Source organism: Elephantulus edwardii, unplaced genomic scaffold, assembly GCF_000299155.1.
Source record: "Elephantulus edwardii isolate Elephantulus edwardi_28Jun2011 unplaced genomic scaffold, EleEdw1.0 scaffold00002, whole genome shotgun sequence".
Lineage (NCBI taxonomy): Eukaryota > Metazoa > Chordata > Mammalia > Macroscelidea > Macroscelididae > Elephantulus > Elephantulus edwardii.
Genome location: NW_006399752.1, coordinates 23,389,228 through 23,397,286, shown reverse-complemented (window position 1 = coordinate 23,397,286; position 8,059 = coordinate 23,389,228). Strand labels below are relative to the sequence as shown.

Sequence of the window (8,059 nt, the reverse complement as noted above, 5' to 3'; positions counted from 1 at the left end):
TTCTATTCTTTTTATTTGATTGTATTAAAGTAATCCTGAATGATTTTCACTGGTTGGCAGTATGGAATCAATTTGTTGTTGTTATGTGCTGCTGAGTCAAGTCCCACTCATGGTGACCCTACAAACAACACACCTGCTTGTGCCATTCTCATCATCTCTAAGACTCTTGAGTCCATTGTGTAGTGACTGTGTCAATCTAACTCACTGGGGTTCTTCCTCAGTTTCGCTGGCTCATCACCTTTCTAAGCATGACATCCCTTTTCAAAGCATGGCCTCTCCTAGAAACATGCTCAAAATATGAGAGCTGAAGCCTCCCTGTCCTTCCTTCAGTGGAGTACTCTGGCTGCACTTTGCCCAAGGCAGATCTGTTAGGGTTTTGTTTGTTGTTGGCTTTGTTTGTTTGTTTGTTTGTTTGTTTTAAATCCATGGGGTAGTCAGTGCTCTTTTCCAACACAGTTCAAAGGTATCAATTCTTCTTGTGTAATCTTTATTCATTGTTGAATTCTCAGTATCATAGCAAATGATTGAAAAGACTGTGGGCTGAATCAAATGCACATTTATCTTCATACTGACATCATTGCTCTTCAGCATTTTGAAGAGGTCCTTGACACAGACTTGCCCAAAGCAATGTATCTCCTGAACTCCTGACTGCTGTTACCAAAGGTATTTATTGTGGAATCAAGTAAGATGAAATCATCAACAGTTTCAGTCCTTTTTCCATCTATCATGATACTGCCTATTAGCCCAGTGGTAAGAATCTTTGTTCCATTTGGACAACAGCTTCTTGATCTAGGTGATTTTGTATGAGCAAAATGAATTGTGGATTTCCCATTTTTCTCAATGTTAGTACTAGTTTGTTGTGATCCACAAATAGAGCTGAATATTTAGATTGAATAATCTAATTAGATTAGATAAGAATCCAGAAGACAGAGTCTTCACTCCTTAAAACTATTTCTGGTCCCATTAAGTATAATTTCTTCCTTAAAGCAGAAGTTGGGAAATAAATACTAACACTCTAATCCATTTTAGTTGTATTTATCTCCAGACTTTAGTACATTTTTCCGATATTTGAATGTAGTTTAAAATTAAGCTTGACAATGTGGTTTTAATTTCTCTAATGAGTATAAAAGTCATATTTGTGAACATGTTTCATCAAATGATGGAAATTCAATTTTGGCTTTAAAAAAAGTCTAGTAGTTTTCTTCAAGGAGCAAAGGATAGTTTCCATAGAATCTTTTTTCTTCCTAGCAGGAGACCTGTTTCCAGTAGAGGCATATGTGTTGCTATAACTGAACAGGTTTCAACAGAGTTTACAGACTGGGAAGAAATTCTGCCAATAAACTTCTCTGAAAAGTAGCCAATGAAAACACTTTGGATCACAGAAGTATGATTGAGAATGGCACAGGATCAGATAGTGTTTCATTCCCTTATGCATGGAATGGAGCCAAATTGACAGCTAATGAAGGTTTGTTTTGTTTTTCCTTTTAAAAATGATGCCCAGTATTAGGATATGGGATAACATAACATTTAAGTGATAAGTACATGTTGTGCAAAGTATATGAGAAAGTCACTTGAAATAGTTACAAACAATATCAATATCATTAAGAAGTGTTTTCACATGATTTATTTAAAAAATATCTATAAGTATCTTATCTTTCCACTGACAATATAGTTTTTTATAGTTATTATCTTACCTGCTTCCTTTAGAAGTAATTAAAATACATTTAGTCATTTGAATACAAATTATGTTACCACGTTTCATATTTTTTTAATACTGACTCCACACCAAAAAATAGAGTGTTGGCTTCCAAAAGACTCTGTGAAGAAAACCACATATTAATTAACAATCATGTTCAATTAGATTTATCTATGTGGACATTGCTAATTTATATATGAGTTATAAAATGTTTACTATCACAACTCACATCTCTTCTTAGAAAATAGTGGCTCAACCTTTTCCTCCTCATATAGAGGTCCCATACATTGTTGCTGTTCTTATGTGTGATTGAGTCACTTGCAATTTATAGCGACCCTATGTATCACAGCTCTGAACTCTGCTCTATCCTGTGCCAACCTATTGTCTCTTAACACAGCTACCCCCATTAACCCAGTCACTGAATCAATCCATCTCATGAAAGACCTTCTTCTCTGGTGCTGTCCCTCCATCCCTCCAAACATAATGTCCCTCTCTAAGGACTGGTCCCTCCCTGCAACATGCCCAAAGTATGTCAGACAAAGCTTCAGAATCCTTGAATCCAGGGAGCAGCCTGGTTTCACCCTCTCTAGGATAAACTAGATTGTTCTCCTGGCAGTCCATGGTATATTCAACATTCTTCTCCAGCACCACAGCTCAAAGGCATCAATTTTCTTTCTATCATCCCTAGTCATTGTCCCGCTTTCTGATGTATAGCAAGTAATTGTGAAGAATATGTCCTGGATCAGGCATACCATAGAGTCCAGACTGACATCATTGCTCTTCACCAATCTGGAGAGGTCCCTGACAGCTGATTTTTCCGATGAAAATCATCTTTTCATTTCCTGACTGCTGGTACCAAGAGTGTTGATTGTGGAGCCAAGCAAACAGAAGCTGTTAACAATCTCAGTCTTTTCATGGTCTGTAATGATACTGCCAGTTGGCACAGTGGTGAGAATCTTTGTTTTTTTCATGTTGAGCTGCAGTTTAAGGCTGCAGTCCTTGACCTTCTGCAACAAGTGCTTCAGGACCTTCTCTTTTTCAACAAGCAAGTTTGTGTCATCTGCACATTGCTGGTTGTTGATGAGTCTTCTTACAATCCTTCTCATAGAGACCAGCCTTCCAGATTAGCTGTCCTGCAGATGTGTTGAAAAGGTGTGGAGATAGAACACATATTTTATGCACACTCTTCCCAATTTTGAACCACACTATATTTCCTTGCTCTGTTCTGACAACTACCTCCTGGTCCAAGGACAGGTTTTGCATAAGCACAATCAAGTGTTCTGGGGGTTCCCATTCTTGTCAGAATCAGCCACAGTTTGTTGTGATACACACAGTCAAATGTCTTTTCAGTCAATGAAACTCAGACATTCCTCAGGTATTGCCTGCTCTCAGCCAAGATCTATCTAACATTAACTATAATATAGCGAGTACCTCAACCTCTTCAAAACCCTGCCTGCCCTTCTGGCAGTTCTCTGATGATATGCTGCTGTTCCAGTCGTTTTGGCATAATTTTCAGCAGAAGCTTACTTGCATGTGATATTAATGACATTGTTTGATAATTTCTGCACTCTGGCAGGCCAACTCTTTTTGGAATGGGAAAAAAATATGGACCTCTTGCAGTCAGTTGATCAGCTGGCTGTCCTCTAGATTTCTTGGCATAACTTGATGGGTGGATCCTCAGTGTATGTTTGTTGAAACATGTCAATTTGTATGCCATCAATTCATGGGACCTTGCTTTTTGTTAATTCTCTCATAGCAACTTGAACTTCTTCCTTCATCACCTCAGGTTCTTACTCCTACATTGTTTCAGGAAATTATTCTGTGTCAAACCAATTCATTTTGGTACAATGACTCTGCATACTATTCCCATCTTCTTTTAATGCTTCCTAGATCATTTAATATTTTGTGCAAAGCATCCTAAAGTATTGCAACACGAGGCTTTAATTTGTTCTTCAGTTCCTTCAGGTTTACAAATGCCAAGCTAGTTTGGACCTTTTGATTTTCTGACTTCAGCTCTTTGCACATTTCATTGTAATACTTCACTTTGTCGTCTTGTGCTGCCCTTTGAAATCTTTGGCCCAACTCCTTAATTCTTTATTTCTTTCCTTTGCCTTGGCTTCTTGGCACTCTAGCACAATATTCAGAGTCTTGTCTGACATCTATCTTGGTCTTTTCTTCCTTCTCTGTCTTTGTAATCACCTTTTGCATTCTTCCTGGATGTTATTTCTGATATCCTTCCACAGCTCATCTGGTCTCATTTGTGTTTAAGACCTCAAATCAGTTCTTAAGATGGTTTTGAAATTTGAGTGGGTTAAACCCAAGGCCAAATTATGGTTTCTATGGATTTGATTTCACTTTTTTCAACTTCATCTTGAACTTGCTATGAGTAGTTGGTGATCTGTTCCACAATCAGCACCTGGCCTAGTTTTCACAGCTGATATTGAACTTCTTCAGGGATTTTTTTTTTCCACAGATGTAATCAATCTGAATCCTAGGCACACCTTCCTGTTCCCAATTTTTGCATCCTAGTTGCCCATTATTATTAATGCATACTAGGTTCTAATACATAGTCTACACATCAGTGATTCGTTTAGGATTGTAAGAAAAGATATCTGTGAACTTACATATAGCAAATCATTCTTCAAAATTGCATGCCATTAATATGCATAACATTCTGTTATATAATGTGGAAATTATAGAACAATATCATTGCTATCACTTGCAAGCATAACACTGATGAAGATCATTCAAAACTGGCTGAATAGTACATAGATAAGGGAATTGCCAGAAGTTCAAGCAGGATTTCTATGAGGTTGTGGCACTAGGGATATTATTGCTGATGTCAGATGAATCCTGGCTGAAAATATGCAATAACAGAATACTGGTTATTTATGCTTTATTGAATATGAAAAGGCATTTTACTGTGTGGATCATGACAATTTGTGGTTGACATTGAGAAGAATGGGTATCCCAGAGCACTTGATTGCACTCATAAGGAACCTATACCTGGAACAGGAGGCTGTTATGTGAACAGAGCAGGGGAACACTGTATGGTTTGGAATTTGGAAGGGACTGCATCAGGGATATGTTCTGTCTCCATACCTATTCAATCTATATGCTGAGCAAATTATCTGAGAAGCTGGACTCTATGAAGAGGAGTGTGGTATCAAAATTGGACCGAGACTCATGAACAACCTGCTCTGTGCAGACAACACAACCTTACTTGCTGAAAAATGATGAGGATTTAAAGTACTTGCTGTAGAACATCAAGGAGTAGAGCCTTCAGTGTGGAATGTGTATCAATATCAGCAAAGCAAAGATTCTTACCACTGGAAAAATAGGCTGTGTCATGAAGGATGGAGAAGAGATTGAAACTGTCAACAGCTTCATCTTGCTTGAATCCACATTAACACCCTTAGTACCAGCAATCTGCCTCTCTTACTTTGGGCACATGGCCAGGAGAGATAGGTCCTTGGAGAAGGACATTATGCTCAGAAGGTTGGGCAGACAGCACAGGAGAGGGAGACCATGGATGAGATGGATTGATACAGTAACTGGGGCGATGGCGGCTGGTGTGTCAGAATTAGTGAGACTGGATCAGGACAGGGAAGGGTTCAGAGCTGCTGTACATAGGGCTGATATACATTGCAGGCGACTCAATGGCACATAACAACAGTAGCATACTATCACAGTTTGGAAGCAGGCGTGGCATCCACTTCCTAAATAACATGACTCCAGAAACTCTATGAACTTTGATAAATGTCAATAGTTGTAGAGGGGCTTCAGGCCTTTTGTTCATAGGGTCACTATGAGTGGTGCTTGACTTGAAGGCGCTCAACAACAACAACAGTACCAGCAATCAGGAGATAAGGAGACACATTGCACAGGGCAAATCTGCAGTTAGGAACCTCTCCAAATTATTGAGGAGTAATGACATTAGTTTGTAGACTAATTCCTCTGATTCAGGCCATAGTCTTTCTGATTATTAGCCATTCATCTGAGACCTAGACAATGAATAAGGATGACAGAAAAATTGTTGATGCCTTTGAGCTGTGGTGTTGGAGAACAGCACTGAACATTCCATGGACGGCCAAGAAAACAAATAGGTATATCTTGGCGAGGATGCAGCCAGAGTGTTCTTCGGAGGCAGGAATGATGATGCTTCACCTAACATACTTTGGACATATTGCTAGAAGGTGCTATTCCTTGGAGAGGGAAATGATGTTGGGAAGTCTCAATGGTCGGTGAAGAAGAGGAAGACCCGCAACAAAGTGCATTGACAAAATGACTGTTGCAATGGGCTCTTGAGGGTCAGGAAGTGTGAGGATGGTGCAGGACAGGTCTGGTTTCAAGCCTTTTGTTCATAGGGTCGTTATGAGTCATACTCGACTGGATGGCACGTAACAACAACAACAACATTTTGTGTGCAACATATTTTGAATTTTTTTCAGCACACATACACACACACAAAGATACAGTCTAACATTTTTTTATTTCCTTTCTTGAGGTATGAATATATGACTTTGAACTTACTTCTCTTGGTTTAGTTCCTTTCCTGTATTTAGCAAGCAAGATGAGCAAGTCCATACTGGAAAACATTATAAGGTTCTTATCCTGGGGAAACTTAACTGATTAAGTGCAGAGGTCACTGGGTAATTTTTTATAAAAATGATGCAAAAGCTTTTGTGGCTTCATACCCTTATTATTATTTGTCTTTCAAGAGACAATGTACTGAGACTAATCAACCACAGGTCCAGCAAAATTAAATTTCCAGGTACTTATTCTTTGTTCCTCATCCACTTGTGTGGATTGATTACACTTGCAAATTCACTTGTTCTTCGCCAAGAAGATCAAAAGCATGTGTGTTCTAGAGTTTTGTTCATGGTGTATGGATTTCCTGGTTGCAATAATTTGTGAGTGAATTTTACCTCTTTCATCTTGAATAATAACTTTTGAGCAGTGATCCATTTTTTTCTCTGAATTTGAAACATACAATAATTTCAACTGAAAACAAAAGCAGATTAAGAAGCAATATATCCATTACATATGGACAATATACAGATGTGATTACACCTAGATGTTAGTGAAAACAGATCAACATTTTCAGTTGTTGTCCATGTGCACCATTTAAGCATGTGACGCTCATTAAGGGCACAAGAGAATATCTGACTTTTATTCCTTAGATTTCAAGTTTCAGGCATCTAAAACATCTTCACCAACCACCATAGTTCTTTAAGTTATGCCAGACATCAAGCCCTAACCTTCACTTCTCTATCACATTCTCAAACTCAAACTCATTGCCATAGAATTAGAAATGAGTCATAGCTCCAACAAGTGTTCTAAAAGCTGTAAATCACACTGGAGGAGATTGACTATCTTTCTCTCTTGGAGCCATTGGTGGATTTGAAAGAGCAAAAAAGCACTGCCTTTGAATTAGAAGCACAACTCCCTACAAACTATACCACCACAGCTCCCTCTCTGTCACATTATAATGTGTTATATCTTTATACTTGTTCTTTGCTTAAGTATCATTTCCTTCTCCATAGACAAATTTTATGAATAAATACTTTTACTATTCTGAAAATAACAATTAAAAATAAAACAAAAAAATCAAGCCCTGGAACACCCTGTATACTAAACACAAAGCCATAGTATTTTTGTAGGGCAACAACTCTCCAACTGGTTAGCTTCGAGCAACAGGACAGAACCATGATGTCCATTATCTTGCAAATATAAAATTTCATTTGTCTGTATATTTACAAGTTGCCTTTCACAATTTGTAAAACTATTTACCTCATTATTCCAATAGTCAACAGATATTTATTGAGCGTCTGCTATTTACAGACTGTGTGGTGGAACTCAGAATAAAGCCAAACCTGAATCCATTGCTTTGTGGGTGATTCTAATTCATACACCCTCCATGAGGTTCCTGGGGCAATAATCTTAACACAGAAGGCCTCATATTTCTTCTATCAAGAAGCTTGTGGATTTGAACTACTAAATTTTTGTTAGCATCTGAAACAACCTCTAAACTCAACTATGATTTGGTCACCTTTGAGGGGCTGGCTCCACATTTCCCTCTGCGACTTAAAGAAGCGGATTATGGGGAGAGAGAAGCTGAAGGCTACCCGCTGCGCCCTGCAGATCACCAACGCGCAGACGACGGAAGAATATACTGATGATAATGCTCTAATTCCCAAGAATGTGTCTGTGATGGTGAGAAGAATTCCTATCGGTGGTGTCAAATCTACAAGCAAGACATATGTTATAAGTCGAACGGAACCAGTGATGGGAACGTCAAAAGCAACTGATGACTCTTCTGCATCTATGTCTCTGGCCCAGCTTACAAAGACTGCCAATCTG

At 38.5% G+C, this 8,059-nt stretch overlaps 1 pseudogene; it reads left to right on the top strand.

Moving 5' to 3' along the window:
* The first annotated feature begins 1,386 nt into the window (after positions 1-1,386).
* LOC102876897 overlaps positions 1,387-8,059 on the top strand; it is an 11,188-nt pseudogene continuing 4,515 nt past the window's right edge.